At 37.7% G+C, this 18,166-nt stretch overlaps 1 protein-coding gene across 2 annotated transcripts in view; it reads left to right on the forward strand.

The window, feature by feature from the left end:
- The first annotated feature begins 2,763 nt into the window (after positions 1–2,763).
- The window catches only part of CLDN16 (claudin 16), a 123,978-nt gene continuing 108,575 nt past the window's right edge, over positions 2,764–18,166 (forward strand). For both annotated transcript variants that reach the window (XM_063620538.1, XM_063620539.1), the window contains exon 1: positions 2,764–2,998. The gene's annotated coding sequence lies outside the window, so the exon portion shown is untranslated. The remainder of the gene's footprint in view (positions 2,999–18,166) is intronic.

Below are 18,166 nucleotides of genomic sequence, written 5' to 3' on the forward strand. Positions count from 1 at the left end.
GGTTCCTTCCAACCATTTTGTCTTTCTCAGTTCCCTCTTTAACTCCAGTAACCTAAATATTGCTCTTTTTATGTCATCCAATAGATCACATAAGCTTTGTTTTTTTCTTTATATTCTTTTTTCATTTTCTTCTTCTGACTATATATTTTCAAATAGTCTGTCTTCAAGATCACTGATTCTTCTCTTTTTTTTTCATCAATTCAGCTGTTGATACTCTGTTGCATTTTTTATTTCATTCATTGTATTTTTCAGTTCCAGGATTTCTGGGGGTTTGTTTTTTGTTTTGTTTTGTTTTGGTTATTTCATCTCTCTGTTAAGTTTCTCTGATAAATTCCAAATTGATTCTCTTTGTTTTCTTGACGTTTCTTTTCTTTTTTTTTTTTTTTTTTTTAGATGGAGTCTTGCTCTGTCACCCAGGCTGGAGTGCAGTGGCGCGATCTCGGCTCACTGCAAGCTCTGCCTCCCGGGTTCACGCCATTCTCCTGCCTCAGCCTCTCCGAGTAGCTGGGACTACAGGCGCCCACCACCACGCCCGGCTAATTTTTTTGTATTTTTAGTAGAGACGGGGTTTCACCGTGGTCTCGATCTCCTGACCTTGTGATCCGCCCGCCTCGGCCTCCCAAAGTGCTGGGATTATAAGCGTGAGCCACCGCGCCCGGCCTATTTTCTTAAAATAGCTTTGTTGAATTATTTGTCTGAGGGATTACACATCTCCATTACTTTAGGGCTAGTTTTTGGTGCCTTATTTTGCCTGATTGATGAAGTCATATTTTCCTGATTGTTCTTGATGCTTGTGGAGTGTGATATTGTCTATACATTGAGTGCTTAGGTAAGTATTTTAGTCTTCACAGGCTGGCTTTTTATGTGCCTGTCCTTCAGAGGGCCATCTGGAGATTCTAAACTGACTGATTGTTCTGTTTCCTGAGCCTGTGACCACGGTAGTCATGTTAGCCTTATTGTATTCTCTAAGTCCAGGTTTGAAAAGAGTCTCACAAAGGCTCAGAGGTTGACATGGCTTTCCAGCCTATATAGACCTGAGGAAGATCTAAGTAGGGTACTAAGTCTGTGTGGGAATGCTGCCCAGGTACCTGAGTCTAGAAGGTTATCCCAGTGGCATAGATAGGTGTGCCCCCCAGTAGGTATTTGCACAGGCAGGAATGGTTGCCAACTACAACAAGAAAAGCTGAAGATGGGACTAGGCCCCCTTGGGATCTGCTATGGGACAGGCTGAAGAGACCATCTCTTTGGTCCAGACAGGTACATAGTTCTCCGCAAGTCCTTGTACAGGTGGGAAAGATTCCTGTTTGTAGTGAGAGGGACCAGATCTAACACTGAGCCTCTTTGGGATCTGCTGTGGAAAAGAAGTTGGCTGGTGTGCCTATCTAGGAGGGTTAGATTCCCAGGCTGGGAAATATGGGCAAGTCTCCTCTGAGTCATTGTGTGAGCAGCTCTGAGCTGGGAGGTCACCTGAAGAAGGCTGGAGCAGCACCACAGGGCAGCTTTCGGGTTCTACTGCCAAGATCAATGTTAGTGAGCAGACCAGACTTTCTGCCAAGGGACTGGGGTGCTCAATTTCTTCAGGACCACATGGCAGCTGATTTTGGGTGCAGGTTCAAAGCCAAACAGGGCTGTAGCCAAGCCCCTTGGGGGACTGAACTATTACTGGACTTGAATCTAGAAGCAAGCTCAGCAGATCAGCTACCTGGATGTTGATCTGCACTTTTGAAGCAATCTTCCAAGGACTTGAGCTCTACCAGGGTTTCACAGACTCCTACCTGAATCCTGAGGCTCTCACAGAGAGACTTTTGACTCTAGGTTTTTAGGGGGTATTAGCAGATTACCTTCTATTTTACCATTTTGGTGACATCAGTCCTTCTATGATTCTCTTTATCATATTTATAAGATTGTCTCATTTGTCCAACAAATTTAATCTCACTGTATCTGAGAGACCCACTGTTGCCATGGAGGTTGCATGTTGAAAATAATACCAAAAAAGATGAATGTAAATTTGAACTATCAAATTCTATGGACAACTCAATAAAAACGTTTTATTCATTTATTTTCTTAGTTATTGAGCAGGAAATCTTAAAGTATCTGATTATTATTAAAACAGTGTATATTTAAGATATTTTATTAAAATTTGATTTGAATGATCAATAATTCAACATTAATCATTAAAATAACTATGTACTCATTGTTATTACTCAACTGAAACTGAATAAATCGAAAATTATGGAGGATTAATGACCTCATCAAGGTCACAGAGGTAGTAAGTGGAAGGGTACTTAATCATGAGGCTATTCAAGTGTCACAGTGAATTCACAAACTGGTTACAGAAAGAGTTGAGATTGTTCATGTCAAAGTAGGTGGCTCCCTATTGTTACAACTATAGCTGGCATTACTGTTTATCAACACTGACAAGCTTGTCACATAATCTAACACTGGTGTAAGTTCATGACAAAAGTCTCTTTTGAAAGGTCTTTAGACACAGATGTCTGTTTGCTGGGTTCTGTGAACTGAATCATTGTTACAGAAAGGCTGACAGTCTTTCAGCAGGGCCTGATGGTGACCTTCAGCAATTATGACAGTTTTCACAGTTGTTTAGCATCAAGACAGAGAATCTGAAAGGTGCTTTTTTGGGGACTTTACAGAAAAAATATCCTCTAGTGATAAATTGAATAAAGTCTAATGATGTGCTGAAAGATTCTCCAAAGGGCGGGGCTTATTTGGGGGAAGTCTCTGAATTATAACATCTGCCACCTTGCGTTTTAGAGAGCTTTTGTCTGTGGAGGCTAAAAGGATGGCCACTTGTCGAGGATACTTGAAAAAGAATTAGGTTTAGTCTAAATTGTATCATTTGACCTCCAGGATCTCTTTCAGTCCTAGGTGGAAGACAATTTTATGGAAAAAAAAAAACCCTACTCTTTCACACCTCATCATTTTCGTTTCCATAAATTGTCCTCCTTTCATCAGCTCATCTCTGAAATTCTACAAAGAGGTGACTGATAAAAGCAATTTATCTTCTTTTGCCAACTATCTCACCTGCTTAGCAATAAGTATCTTAAAATAGAGGGGTAATACAAGCTTTATCTTGCAGAAAGGATGTAGGAAAATCAGAGATAAATAATTATTACAATTCTAATTTATTAGGGATATGTGAAAGAAAATTGTATCAAAGTAGTGAGAGAAATGAAGAGGAGTTAATTGCTTTTCAGTTATTTATTAAATGCTAGCTTTGGGCAAGGCACAGTTCCAGAAATGAGATATAGCAGTAAATGAAAACAAAAAAATTCTACATATCTGTGGGAATATAAAAAATGTGCATGTAAGCCAATAACTATGTGTCAGTTGGTGATAAGAATTATGAAGAAAAAACAAGTAGGACGTTAGAGAGTAATGAGGGGCTGGGTTATGTACTATTTTCTATATGATGTCATGGGAAGCTTCTTGGATGAGGTGACATTTGAGCATAATAAATGCTATGAGGAACCATAGCATGTGGATATCCAGAGAAAAACAATCTAGGCTCAGAGTACAGCAAATGTAAATGGCCTGCAGTGGGACTATTCCTTTGATATCTGAGTAAGAGCAAGGAGATCAATGTGGTTGTTGAAGAATGTGTCAAGGAGAGGCGATGGTATCAGAGAAACAAAGGGCCATGTATTAGTCGGTTCTCATACTGCTATAAAGAACTCCCCAAGACTGGGTAAATTATTTTAAAAGAGGCTTAATTGACTCACAGCTCCACACAGCTGGGGAGACCTCGGGAAACTTATAATCATGGTGGAAGGGGAGGCAGTCACGTCTTATATGGCCACAGGCAAGAGAGTGTGTAACAGAAGCGAAAGGAGAGGAGCCCCCTATGAAACCATCAGATCTCATGAGAACTCACTCACTATCATGAGAACAGCATGGGGGAAACCACCTCCATGATCCAATCACCTCCCACCAGGTCCCTCCCTCAACACCTGGGGATTACAATTTGAGATGTATTTGGGTAGAAACACAAAGCAAAACCATATTATTTTGCCTCTGGTCCCTCTGAAATATCACATCTTTCACATTTCAAAACTAATTATCTGAGACAAGTCAAGTCCCTTCCACCTAGGAGCCTGTAAAATAATAATAATAAAATGTTAGTTCCTTCTAAGATACAATGGGGATACAGGCATTGGGTAAATACACTTATTTCAAATGGAAGAAATTGGCCAAAACAAAGGTGCTACAGGCCCCATGCAAGTCCATAATCCAATAGGGCAGTTATTAAATCTTAAAGCTTCAAAATAATCCCCTTGACTCCATGTCTCACATCCAGGGCACACTGATTAAGGGGGTGGGCCCCCACAGCCTTGGGAAACTCCTTCATGGGCTGGTATTGAGTGGCCTGTGGCTTTTCCAGGTGTACATTGCAAGCTGTTGGTGGATCCAACATTCTGGGGTCTGGAGGTTGGCGGCCCTCTTCTCACAGTTTCACTAGGCAGTGACCCAGTGAGGACTCTGTGTGGGGCCTCCAACCCCACATTTATTTCCCTTCTGCACCACCCTAGCAGAGGTTCTCCATGAGGGCTCTGCTCCTGCAGCAGACTTATGCCTGGACATCCAGGCATTTTCATACATCCTCTGACATTTAGGTGGAGGTTCCCCAACATCAATTCTTGACTTCTGTGGACTCACAGGCACAACAGCATGTGGAAGCCACCAAGGCTTGGAACTTGCACCTTCTGAAGCAATGGCCCAAGCTGTACCTTGGCCCCTTTTAGCCACAGCTGGAATGCATGGCATCAAGTTTCAAGGCTGTATACAGCAGTGTGGCCCTGAGCCCAGCCCATGAAACCAGTTTTTCCTCCTAGGTCTCTGGGCCTGTGATGGAAGGGGCTGCCTCAAAGATCTCTGACATGCCCTGGAGATATTTTCCCCATTGTCTTGGCTATTAATGTTTGACTCCTTATTACTTATGCAAATTTCTGCAGCCGGCTTGAATTTCTCCCCAGAAAATGGGTTTTTCTTTTTCTATTGCATCATCAGGCTGCAAATTTTCTAAACTTTTATGCTCTGCTTCCCTTTTAAACATAAGTTCCAATTTCAGATCATCTGTCTCAAGTTTAAAGTTCCACATATCTCTAGGGAAGAGGCAAAATGCCACCAGTCTCTTTGCTAAAGCATAGCAAAAGTGATCTTCATTCCAGTTCCCAGTAAGTTCCTCATCTCCATCTGAGACCACCTCAGCCTGGACTTCATTGTCCACATCACTATCAGCATTTTGGTCAAAACATTTCAACAAGTCTCTAGGAAGTTCCAAACTTTCCCACATCTTCCTGTCTTCTTCTGAGGCCTCCAAACTGTTCCAACCTCTGCCTGTTACCCAGTTCCAAAGTTGCTTCCACATTTTCTGCATCTTTATAGCAGTACCTCATTGCCTGAGTACCAATTTACTGTATTAGTCTATTTTAAGACTGCTACAAAGAACTACACATTTTAAAGAAAAGATGTTTATTGGACTCACAGTTCCACATGGCTGGGGAGGCCTTAGAAAACTTATAATAATGGTGGAAGGGGGAACAGGCATGTCTTACATGGCAGCAGGCAAGAGAATGTGTGAAGGAAGTGAAGGGGGAAGAGCACCTTATGAAACCATTGGATCTCATGAGAACACTCACTATCACAAGAACAGTATGGGGGAACCACCCTCATGATCCAATCATCTCCCACCACGTCCCTCCCTCAACACCTGGTGATTACTATTTGAGATGATATTTGGGTGGGAACACAAAGCCAAACCATATCAGGCCATGTTATATATAGGACCTTGTAGAGCATACTCCAAGGTGTAGAATTTGAATTTTATTCCAAGTGTAAAAGCCTTAGATGGTTTTGAGCAGAAGGGAAACACAATTATAAATTGAGTTGTAAGATAATCCTGTTGCTGTCTGGATATTAGACCATCAGTGGACAAGGATTAAAGTCCAGTGACCAATGAAAAGGTCCAATAAAATATCAATAGTCCAAATGAGAGACTATGGGGTTTGGACTAATATCCAATTGAGAAGTGAGCAGGGATCAGATTTGGGGTAAACTGTAAACTACAGCTAACAGGATTTAATAATGGATTGGACATAGTGTATGAGACAAAGAATGTATTCAAGAGTATTGTCAAGACCTTGGCTCACTGTCTAAAGAAACAGAGAAACGGTTAAACTGAGAAGAGTAGAATCTCAGGTTTTTGTTTTGTTTGCTGTTGGCAGGGGACAAAGGGGCTAAAAGAGGGAGGACAGAGGGAGAGAAATGGGATCAATAATTTGGTTTTGTTCATGTTTTGTTTGAGATTCCTATCAGACATTTTAGTGGAAATACTGAGCAAGTACTGTATAACAAGTGTGGAGTTCAATAAACAAATGAGTCTGGAGTTTTAAATTTGTGACAGTTTTAGATGGGTTTGGTTGAAAAGACCTGACAGAATGTCAGGAAGGAGAAACCAGAGGCTGTCTATTGTCCTGAGAATTGCTTCCTGTTGGGATTTACCCTAATCTGGGGGATTTTTCAGCTAGGGCAGAGTTTTGTGCTTGTATTTAACTTAAAACGCTTCCTTCTAAACTACTTCAAATCTCAACCGTGTCTCATAATCTTTACACAGCTAAGTTCTGACCTCATGACTTTGTCAAAGTAGACACTTAATTCAACTAAAAAAAGGAACAATTTAAGCTGCTATTATTAAATAAGTTTTCAGAGCGCACCACATGTAGTTGATAGCTGTGGGCACTTAATTCATACTTTTGGTTGAATGAGAGGCTGATTGGCATTGAAAGACAATGTATTAATAGTCAAAGTGAATAAGCATTGTCTAAAATTTTAATATTGAATGTAAATTAATTTAATTTTTAAATTTTCTGGACAGTGCATGCTTTTACTTACTTTTTTTAAATAAGGAGAGTTTTAAAAGCCATTAATAATAAAAACAAGCTTCAAAACATGTCCTGTTTAAACAATTAACAAAATAAACTTTCTTCAAAAGTTTGAAATTATCATTTTACACAAATTATTAATATATTCAATAAACAAAACTTTTATATTTTAATTTAAAAACAATTTCTTCTGAAGAACATTTTTACCCTAATCTTTTCCATAGAGCCATATTATTGATTCTAACAATTTACATTTACATTGTTCTTACTATATTAAATAGTTTAATTTAAACTATAAACCACATGACTTAGAAAAACTGGATTAAAAAGCGCTTTTGAAAATGTCTAGCAAACTCAGTAAGAAAGTAATAAATATGAGGATTAAAATATGAAGTTATCACCACATTTTATTGTTGTCTTCTCCAGTAAACTCAAAATATAATGTGGAGACTATTAGTCTTTTCTAGCTTTACTTTAATCATGTTCTAACAAATAATAAACTGAAAACATGGGAATTCAATAGAGGAATTATCTCAGGGCTTGAAAATTATAAAAATTAAGACAATTTCCCTATAAATTTTTACAGTATTATGGACAAGACACACTCATGTTCATATTTAATGAATATAAGTTATCAGATACCTACTAAGTGCCAGGTACCAAGCAAGATACTTTCTCATTTCTCTGACAGTCTTAAGATGAGATTATGTGGTTGTCAGGTACGCAATAATACACAGAAACAATAACTGATTACATTCATCGTGATGCAGTGATTTAAAATATCTATGACCTGTAATCAACTCAGAGAAAAAAAGCATGAATGGTACCCGTTTTAGAGGAAAAGAGAATCTTTCTAAAAGCAAATTTTCTTTCCTTAACAAACCTATGGCTTAGGTTGGATAGAAAGGATTAACCCTAAGATTTTCTTTGCGGGATTTCTCTTCTTTTTTCGGAGTTGGACTCCCTCACAGTGAGGTGGCAGTTTAGACTTAAAACGATTAAACAGCATAGGAAACTTAATCTCAACCTACTTAATTTCCTAGGATTCCTGGCTGGAATACTAGGCTGTTTTGTAAATGTACAACCTGAGATCAGGGAGCGTTGGAAGCTGCTTGTACAGAAGAAAAAGATCAGTACTTGAACTCAGAAGATCCATGTTTACATCTTAGCTCCATTGTTTTTGTGAGTTTGGGCAAAACTCTTCTTTTTTCCAGGTCTCAATCTAACTATTCGTATAAAAGGAGATCAGTGAATGTATTAGTCAGGACTCTGTCAGAAGTAAATGATAGAAATACAAGTCAAAATACATTAAGAAAATATGAAATGTATATGTGCATAAAACTGAAAATTCCAGGCTTATAACTCACTCTACGTGGGGCTGGATCAAGAGGCTTGATTTATGTAGTCAGGCATTTCTCCTCTCCAGTCTCAGTTCTGCTCTTTTCATAGAGTTACATTCATTTGATTTTTTTATTGGCTCTAGGGTTTTTTATTTCATCTTCTAGAGAAAGAGTTTTCTTCCCTGATAATTATAATAAAAGATCTGAAATGGAGCCTCATTGATCTGACTTGAGTCATGTACTCTGCCTTAATCATTATTCATTAGTTTATTAATTCATTTACTAGTTACTATTTGAGCTCTACTATGTGATAGGCACTGTTCTAAACATTTGTGGCACAATGATGAACATAATACACATGAACATATAAAATGGCTGCTTTTGTAAAACATTCATTCTCATGAAACAGGCAATACAGTAATGCATGAATAAAAATATAATATTCTGTCATTCTTGTCATGTTACAAAGAAAAATAAAGCAGGGAAAGAGAATAGAGTGTCATAGGTGGCTACTTTATATAGGGTGATCAGAGAGGTCTTTTCTGATAAGAAAATTCTTCTGGGAGAAAACTGATGCTGCGAAAAAAGCAGTAAGTTTAAGATGTGCACTTGCTGCATCTCAGAAATAGCAAGGAGACTAGTATGGCCAGGTCAAGATGGTCTAGGAGGAGAGTAATAACGTATAAGGATGGGAATGTAGCTAATGTCAGATTTAATTTTTTTTTTTTTTTTTTTTTGAGATGGAGTCTCGCTCTGTCACCCAGGCTGGAGTGCAGTGGCGCCATCTTGGCTCACTGCCGGCTCCGCCTCCCGGGTTCACGCCATTCTCCTGCCTCAGCCTCCCGAGTAGCTGGGACTACAGGTGCCCGCCACCACGCCCAGCTAATTTTTTGTATTTTTAGTAGAGACGGGGTTTCACCGCGGTCTCGATCTCCTGACCTTGTGATCCGCCCGTCTCGGCCTCCCAAAGTGCTGGGATTACAGGCGTGAGCCACCACGCCTGGCCCAGATTTAATTTTAAGTGATCTGTAAATCTTGGAGGATTGTGAACAGTAGAGTGATAAGATAATTATCTAACTTATGTCTTCCAAAGATCTTGCTGCTAGATACAGAATAAACAGTAGGACCACAGTGAGAATGGTGTCACTCTGGGTTCTTACAGCAAAGTAGCCCTGAGCCACAGACTATGTCTTACTCATCTCTTTATACCATTTCTGTTTGGATAAAGATTTGACACATATTAAATACAAAATAAATAAACACAAAATTAAACACAAATGTTTCATTGTAGAGTGAGTAGTTTCACTGATAACATTTCAGTAAAATTGCTTTGCTTCCAGTATCTTAAGAAGAACTAAAATAGCAAAGTGGCTGCATTTAGACTCATTTTTCGGTTTATTCTTTTTAAATAAAAAGTCACATCAGTAGAAAATGTCCTTACTTCTGTAATATGGAATTCTCAGTGCTGAGTCCATATATTATTCTGACAGACAGACATGAGGCAGGATGATATTTGAAAACAGGGAAAGGACTCTACCCAAATGTGTGCTTGAAATTGCAAGATATAGGCTTTCATTTTACATACATATATAATTTACATACATATGTAAATATATGTATTATATTAATTATATTATATTATCTATATATTATATATCTACATTATATATCTATATATTAATATATATTATATATTATATATCTATATATTAATATATATTATATATTATATATCTATATATTAATATATATTATATATTATATATCTATATATTAATATATATTATATATTATATATCTATATATTAATATATATTATATAATATATAATATCTATATATAGATATGTAGGCATTAATATATAAATGTAAAAAATATATATTACATATATTTTTAATTTTCAGGTGTATATATACATATACACACACATATATACATCCTAAAAAAAAAACCCTTTACATTTATCCAGTATTTCTCATTTACAAAGGACATTCACATATGTCATTTGACTTCCACTGAAAGCCTGTGAGTTAAGTTGGACACATGTCATGACTGAGACTGAAAGATAAGTTGGTCAAGGCTACATAGCTAATGAAGTAGGCAAAAGCTGGTTTTGATGGGCAGCAACGTGGCCATCTATGAAACTAAATACCCTAATTCACTTGCTGCTGAATATGACCATGGACAACCATTCTATCCAATGAGACATAAAAATAAAGGGATTTATTTGTTTTAAAACATATTTCTTTATTGTATTTTCCGTATACTATCTGATATAAACAAAAAAGAATACGTATGTAATATATGTAAGTCTTAAAGAATAATAATTATATAATGAATACCTATAAACCCACTACCTAACCCAAGGACTAGAACTTTACCAACAATAACTATATACTTGTAACTTCTTTACCATCCCGCTGCTTGTCTTCTTTCAAAGAAAACATTATACTAAATTTTGTTATTCATGTCCATGTCTTTTCTTTACAATAGTTTGATGTCACATGTGTATTATACACACACACACACACCTTAACAATATATTATTGAGCTTTGCTGGTTATGAGTTGAAAATGATATCACATGCAATGTGTCCTTCTGGGAGTTGCTTTTTTTTTTTTTTGAGACCGAGTTTGGCTCTTGTTGCCCAGGCTGGAGTGCAATGGCATGATCTCTGCTCACGGCAACCTCCGCCTCCTGGGTTCAAGTGATTCTCCTTCCTCAGCCTCCCAAGTAGCTGGAATTACAGGCATGTGCCACCAGCCCGGCTAATTCTGTATTTTTAGTAGAAATGGGTTCCGGACCTCAGGTGATCCTCCCGCCTTAGCCTCCCAAAGTGCTGGGATTACAGGCGTGAGCCTGGGAGTTGCTTTTTTGACTCAAAATTGTTTCTAAGAAAATATTCATCTTACATATAACTGTATCTATTTATTTTTTTCATACTGCTATAAGATGTTTCAATGTGTAAACACACCACAAATTATCATTAAACCAGTGAAAATTTTAAAGGTTTCCAGTTTTCCTACTGTAGCTATAATTGTCATTCCTATATATGTACCCTGATATACATCTGAGTTTCTCAAAAGTATATGCTTATTAGTGCATTTTAATATGAAGTAGGATGTTTAAATTTACAGTATAATGTTAGTATTCCTTTCAAAATTTGTTCGATCAGTTGGAGACCATCATTAATCCACATAACCTACAACACTTGGATGCATATCAGACATCTTACATTTTGTCAATCTGGTGGACATGTAAGTCTGGTTTAAAATTGTATTTTTCATTAATTTTATTAATAAGGTTTTATTATTAAAGTTATTAATAAGATTGAACATATTTTCATATTTTAATAAGCTTATATCGTTTATCTTTTGCAAAATGCCTTTGCATGAATTTAGCTTTTTTCCACTTGATTGTGTTTGTTATAATTGATCTATTGGTTTTTAAAAATATTCTTAATATTAAGTCTGTTTATTATATACTATGTAGTGGTTATTCTTCCTAATTTTGGATTGCGTTCTGATGTTTCTATTATGTCTTCGATGAACAGAGTCCTTTATTTTAACATAGTTGTATATAACTATTTTTTAAGGTTTGGTTTTCTGTCTTAATTAGAAAAATTCTTTAATTTATGGTAAGAAATTTATTCTTCTGTATTTTTTCTGAATTTTTTTATATTTTAGTCTTTAACCTACGTAAAATTAATTTTTGTGTATGGTACGGGTTAGAGACCATCTTTGTTTGTTTGTTTCCCCTGTAAATATCCACTTGCCCCACAGCATATATTGAAGCATCCCTCATTTCTCTGTTGATCTGTAATACTACCATGTCTTATGTCACGATTCCACACATGCTTAGGTCTATTTGTACTCTCTATTCTATCCCACTATTCAGTTTTCCACCCACTGAGGATTTATGAAAAAGTTTTGATTTTCTGATTTATAAGTACCACTCCTTTCTCTTTTTTGCCTTATTCTTCTTTGGCTTCTTCATCTTCTTGACTTGAATAAAGTGATAAGAGTGAAGGTAGAGTAACCTTCCTGGAACCCAAATAGCCATGAGGACGGAAGCCATTCACTAAGAATGACAAAGAGAGAAGATGATGACTGAGCAATAATTTTACAAATTCATCAAAGCATCTCTCTACTACCTACCTTGGGACAACTTGGAATGTGAGAAAACCAAAGGTCTATTGGCTAATTCTCTGTAGTTTCATGTGACATTCAGGAGGTATGCTGCTCTTCAAGTAAGAATCTTCCACGGAGCGGGAGTTGAAGGGGTGTGGGGGCTGGCAGTTTGTTGACAGCTTTTCGCTGCAGTGCTGTTGGCAGCTGCTGCAACTTTCTAGTTAAAGCCACACTTTCAACAGCTCACAGATAATGAGTAAATACAGTGGGGGTATTAGGAAGTGACCATTGCTGCCCAGTGCAGGACTACCTTATGGACATCCATTAAACAAGAACTCCCCATGGGCTGGCCACAAGGCTTTATAAGAACACTCAACAGCCTGAAGTTTTTCTGACACAATTCTCCTGCTTTCCTATTATCCATTCACAGGTGTCAGACCAGGCTGTATTTGTTAACTATAGCCCATAGGCTAAATCGGGTCCACAGCCTGTTTTTTGTATGGCCCACAAACTAAGACTGATTTACATATTTCAAAGAATGATACAAGAGACAAAATATTAGGAATATATGATAGACAATTTATGTGACCCACAAAGCCTGAAATATTTGCTATCTGGCCATTTACAGAAAAAGTTTGCTGATCCCTCCGATCCCTGGAAAAGACTTTTCCTATCTACTCCTGCTGCCTTTTCCTATTTTTTTTTCTCCACAGGCATAAGCCATCATGTTTTTGCAAGTCTAACTCTGTCTTGGCATCCTCCTTCCCAGAACACTTAAACTGACACGTTTGGTTTCTATCACATTAAATTATAAAGATGCAATTATTAAAAAGGCAGATTCGGGATCAGAATCCAGGGCTGGTCTGTGACCCTAACATACCAGATTTCTTTGATGATACTCTCACAGAGAAAAAAAGAATGAAAAATTTGAGAGATAATAAAAGATGGATTCGGTAATGAGAAAAATAAATTTGGTTTCTGCCATTATTAACCAGCTAGCCTAGTGATATGTAACAATCAATCTAAATATCCAAAGACTGGGGCGTATTTTCAACTTGACTCAATCCTGTGAAACTGATGTTTTGTTACTCTCTTTTCTTGAAATCCTTTTCTCCATTCTAGTTCTTCATATGCCCGTTTTTCTGCTGCTTACTGGACATCTCTACTTGGATGCACAATAGGCATGTTAAGACGACTATGTCCAGGTTGGGCATGGCGACTCATGCCTGTAATCCCAGCACTTTGGGAGACTGAGGTGGATGGATCACCTGAGGTCAGGAGTTCGAGACCAGCCTGGCCAACATGGTGAATCCCAGTCTCTACCAAAAATACAAAAATTAGCCGGGTATGGTGGCTTATGCCTGTAGTCCCAGCTACTCCAGAGGCTGAGGTGGGAGAATCTCTTGAACCCGGGTGGTGGAGGTTGCAGTGAGCCAAGATCGCACCAGTGCACTCTAGCCTGGGCGACAGAACAAGACTCTATCTCAAAAAAAATGAATAAATAAATAAAAAATAAGAAGAAGAGGAAGAGGAAGAAGAAGAAGAAGAAGAAGAAGAAGAAGAAGAAGAAGAAGAAGAAGAGAAAGAGGAAGAAGAGGAAGAGGAAGGAGAAGGAGAAGGAGAAATTATTACCATGTCCAAAATGAAATTTCTGACTTTCTTTTTCAAACCTGCTCACTCTCAGTCTTTCCACTTTTGGTTTATGTCTGCTCCATCCTATCAATTTCTTAGGCAAAAAGCTTTGGAACCATTTTTGACTAGTCTTTTACTTTCATACCTCACATCTAGTCAATCAGCAAAACCAGTTGGCTCTACTTTAAAGTAATATCCAGATTCTAACCACTTCCTCCTACAACAGACTGCAATCACCAAGCCATCTCTTGCCTGGATTATTGTAATAACCTTCTATATGAACTCATAGTTTCTCTCTTTATCCACTTATGGTCTATTTTTCAACACAACAGGAAGAATATTCTTACTATGTCTCAATTTAGATCTCTGTTTCCTTTGATCAAAACTTAATATCTTTCGCTTTCATTCAAAGTAAAAGAGGAAGTCTTTATAATGGTCTGTCATATCCTATACATTTGAAATCTCTTTCCCTTTATGCTTTCATTTTAAAATACTATCTTCTTAGCTTACTTCATTGCATCTGCACTGGCCCTTTTGCTCTTTTTTGAACATTTTGTACACGATTCTACCTTAGGGAACTTGCATATGCTATTTCCGGAATACTTTCCTACCAGGTACCACTTGATTTGCTTCATCTCTTTTAAATTATTTCTTAAACTTCATCTTCTCATTGAGGACTTCCATTGCCATGTTATTTTAAACTGTTACCTTCCTCTAACCTTCTGAATATTTCTTGACTATTTAGTTTAGGTTTATCACTGTTTAATAAGCTATATAATTAGTATATCCATTTTATTATCTGCATTCCTTACCTAGAATGTAACTTCCTGGAAGAAAGGATTTTTTGTCTATTTTATTCATGGCTGCTGAGTTGCACAACTCCAGACATACCATTTCCATTATTGCAGAAAATACATTGCAAATGTTAGATTCTTAAAAATATTATGTGAGGTCAGTGTGGTGGCTCACACCTATAATCCTGCAATTTGGGAGGCTCAGGTGGGTGGATCACTTGAGCTCAAGAGTTTGAGACCAGCCTAGGCAATATGGAGAAACCTCATCTCTAGAAAAAATACAAAAATTAGCTGGGCATGTGGCATGTGTGGGTAATCACAGCTACTTGAGAGGCTTAGGCAGGAGAATTGCTTGAGCCTGGGAGGTGGAGGTTGCAGTGAAATGAGATCATGTCACTGCACTCCAGCCTGAGCAACAGGAGTGAAACCCTGTCTCAAAAAAAAAAAAATTATATATATATACACACACACGTATATATGAATCAATCAATCAATCTATGTTTAGAAAGTATGTATGGTAAGAGTATATTACTATATACTGAAATGGAAAATAATGCACAAATCAAAATTATTTTTACATGATGCTATGTTAAAAAAATAAAAAATAAGAATAAACCCCAAAGCCTATCTCTGGGAAAGGAAAAAGGGCTAGAGAAATCACATCAAATTATTAGAAAGTTCTACCTTTGGGTAATATGACTATTATAATATTTAAAATAATTATTTCCACTTTTCTATATTTTTCTACTTTCTTCATTAATAAGTTTTAATTTTATTATCAAATAAATACATATTGTGGTAAAAAGTTATCACAAAAAATAATTAAAAAACCACTGCCCTTGCTGCATTGAAGCTCATATATCTTTGCTGTATTTCACTCTCATCTTCCAGCAAATATTCTCTGCTATTCCTCACCCTTGATCTAGATGTCTGCTTGACTCAGATCACCTATAGGCTGTTGGATTTTTTAAATAGAGTCAAGCAGCAGCAATAGACACTTAGAAAAAGCACAGCATTGGCCGGGCGCAGTGGCTCACGCTTGTAATCCCAGCACTTTGGGAGGCCGAGGCGGGCGGATCACGAGGTCAGGAGATCGAGACCACGGTGAAACCCCATCTCTACTAAAAATACAAAAAAAATTAGCCGGGCGTGGTGGCGGGCGCCTGTAGTCCCAGCTACTCGGAGAGGCTGAGGCAGGAGAATGGCGTTTCCATAAAGAAGTAAAAGCCTCTTTAGCATAGCAATGTGTTCTATCCCAGGTCAGCTCAGTTAAGAGATCTGAGCACAGTTTTCAAACTTTATCTTTCCTAAATTGGGGTGTGTGGGTGTGTGGGTGTGTGTTCACTTTTTTTTCTGTTTTGGAAAAGGGAAACAAAGCAATAAATTACAAAAATAATGAAATAAGTGAACTAAAATCACAGAAATGCTATTCAATTAAAAATAAATGAAGCAAGCTTAAGGTTTAGCTAAGGACTCTCCTGAAAATTGAATATTGAAGAGAATAACTCAGGCTCCACTTTACAAATAACCACTTATCCTTTTGAACTCACATTGTTTGTTAAAAAGAAGCCTGTTCTTTTAAAGAGTATTTACTTTGTATTATTGACTATTCTTCGGAGGTAAATGAAAAATAATAGAGAATCGCAAGAAAGAAAGTCATTTGCCAAAGAAACATGACAAAAGCATCCGAAGGACCACCTGCTTTTAACTCCTCCTTTTCCCCACAAAACACAAACAGAAAACCCCAATCCTGAACCAGAAAATAAAGCAACAACATTAGGGAAAGGGTGAACTGACAGCAAATCTATTAAGTGCCTGGATGTGTGTTACTCAGAAAATGTTTGGGACAAGGTTGGTCCTGAGAGATGACATAGGCCAGTGGTTTGCAATCCATACAGTATGTTGAAATCCTCTGGGAAGTTCCTGCTAGGACTCTCCTCTAGAGGTTCTGATTCCTTAGATTTGGGTGGGGACTTGGAATTGGGAAGTTTCAAAAGCTCCCAGGTGATTCTAACATGCTGTTATGGCTAAGAGCCACTGCACGGGTCTAACGCCTTCATTTTATGAATGAAGAAACAGTGGGTGGAGATCTCTATGGCTCACCTGGCTCATCAGTGGCAGAACCAGTGCTATGTTTCGAGTTTACTTCTTTTTCCACCTAACATCCTTTATGCTGCTTCAGCCCAGGACAAGGTCTTACTCATTTCATAGCTACTTTACCCTGCCTGCATTTAATGAGGCTGGCCCTGTGATAGGTATTCGGTAAATATTAATTAAATAAATTCATATCTAGTTTTCAATTGCTGATAATGACCATATTGGAAAACTTATCAATAGAAGTGGAGTATGCAAACTGCCAAGGGATTTCCAGAGGTTCAGCATTGAGAAACTCTCTGATTGCCTATTTTTAGGACTCAACGAGCCATCCCCACATAACCCTAGAAGCTGCAATGACTTCTATCAAAGTTGCATGGTACCAGCTAAATGAAGAGATTTTAGGGCAGGCTGGGGGTAAATGGGGTTTGTGGGAAATGAGGAAAGAAGGAAATTCAGAGATGTTACGCCTGAGCCACATGTAAAATGAAGGAAATATACACAACCAGATCATACTAGGAATAATAACAGGCTGAAAAATGTGGGAATATGGGGACAAAGTGAAGTTTTCCCTTGATCTGGGCAAATATGGAAAGTGCTAAACAAGAGGAAGAAAGGTTTGAAGAACAATGACATTCAGATAAGGATGAGCTCACACAGAGGTGCTATCTACTTGGTATGATTCACAATCCAAGTTTTCCTTTAGTTCTTTTGAGGAGCACCAAGGTACTTTATTGCCTTTCAAACTTCGCTGGCCTTGGCCTTATCTTCAGATATTTAAATTCTATAGAAACAGAGTGAGAATTCTGATGCATCTGCTTAATTTAAGGAGAATTCAAGTCAACTTGACTGGCAATGATCTTTGCACCTCACCCATCATGCTAATGTGTGAGACTCCATATTAGAGCTGCAAGCCTTTACTGACAAGCCTGGTCCCAATGTGAACATTGTCCAGGAACAGGCCACACTTAAGGTTGTGTCAGTTATTGATACTTTAAGATAATAAGTGAATGAGTGTTCCGTCACATCCTTATGGGGTAGTTTTGATCATCATCATTACAGACACCATAATGGGTTTCCAGCAGCTGTCTTTCACTCTTCCACCTTTGTGAGGAACAAAGCCACTGAAGTTTGCACAGTGCTTTACAGTTCACAAAATATCTTCATATCTTATCATTTATTATTGTATGTCCCCTTTTTTATAGATGAGAAAAAGTATTAAGTAACATCTCCTGGCATCCTCTTCTATTACCACCCTTGATGAGGAACTCAATTTG

This window comes from Symphalangus syndactylus, chromosome 17 (assembly GCF_028878055.3).
Source record: "Symphalangus syndactylus isolate Jambi chromosome 17, NHGRI_mSymSyn1-v2.1_pri, whole genome shotgun sequence".
Classification (NCBI taxonomy): Eukaryota; Metazoa; Chordata; class Mammalia; order Primates; family Hylobatidae; genus Symphalangus; species Symphalangus syndactylus.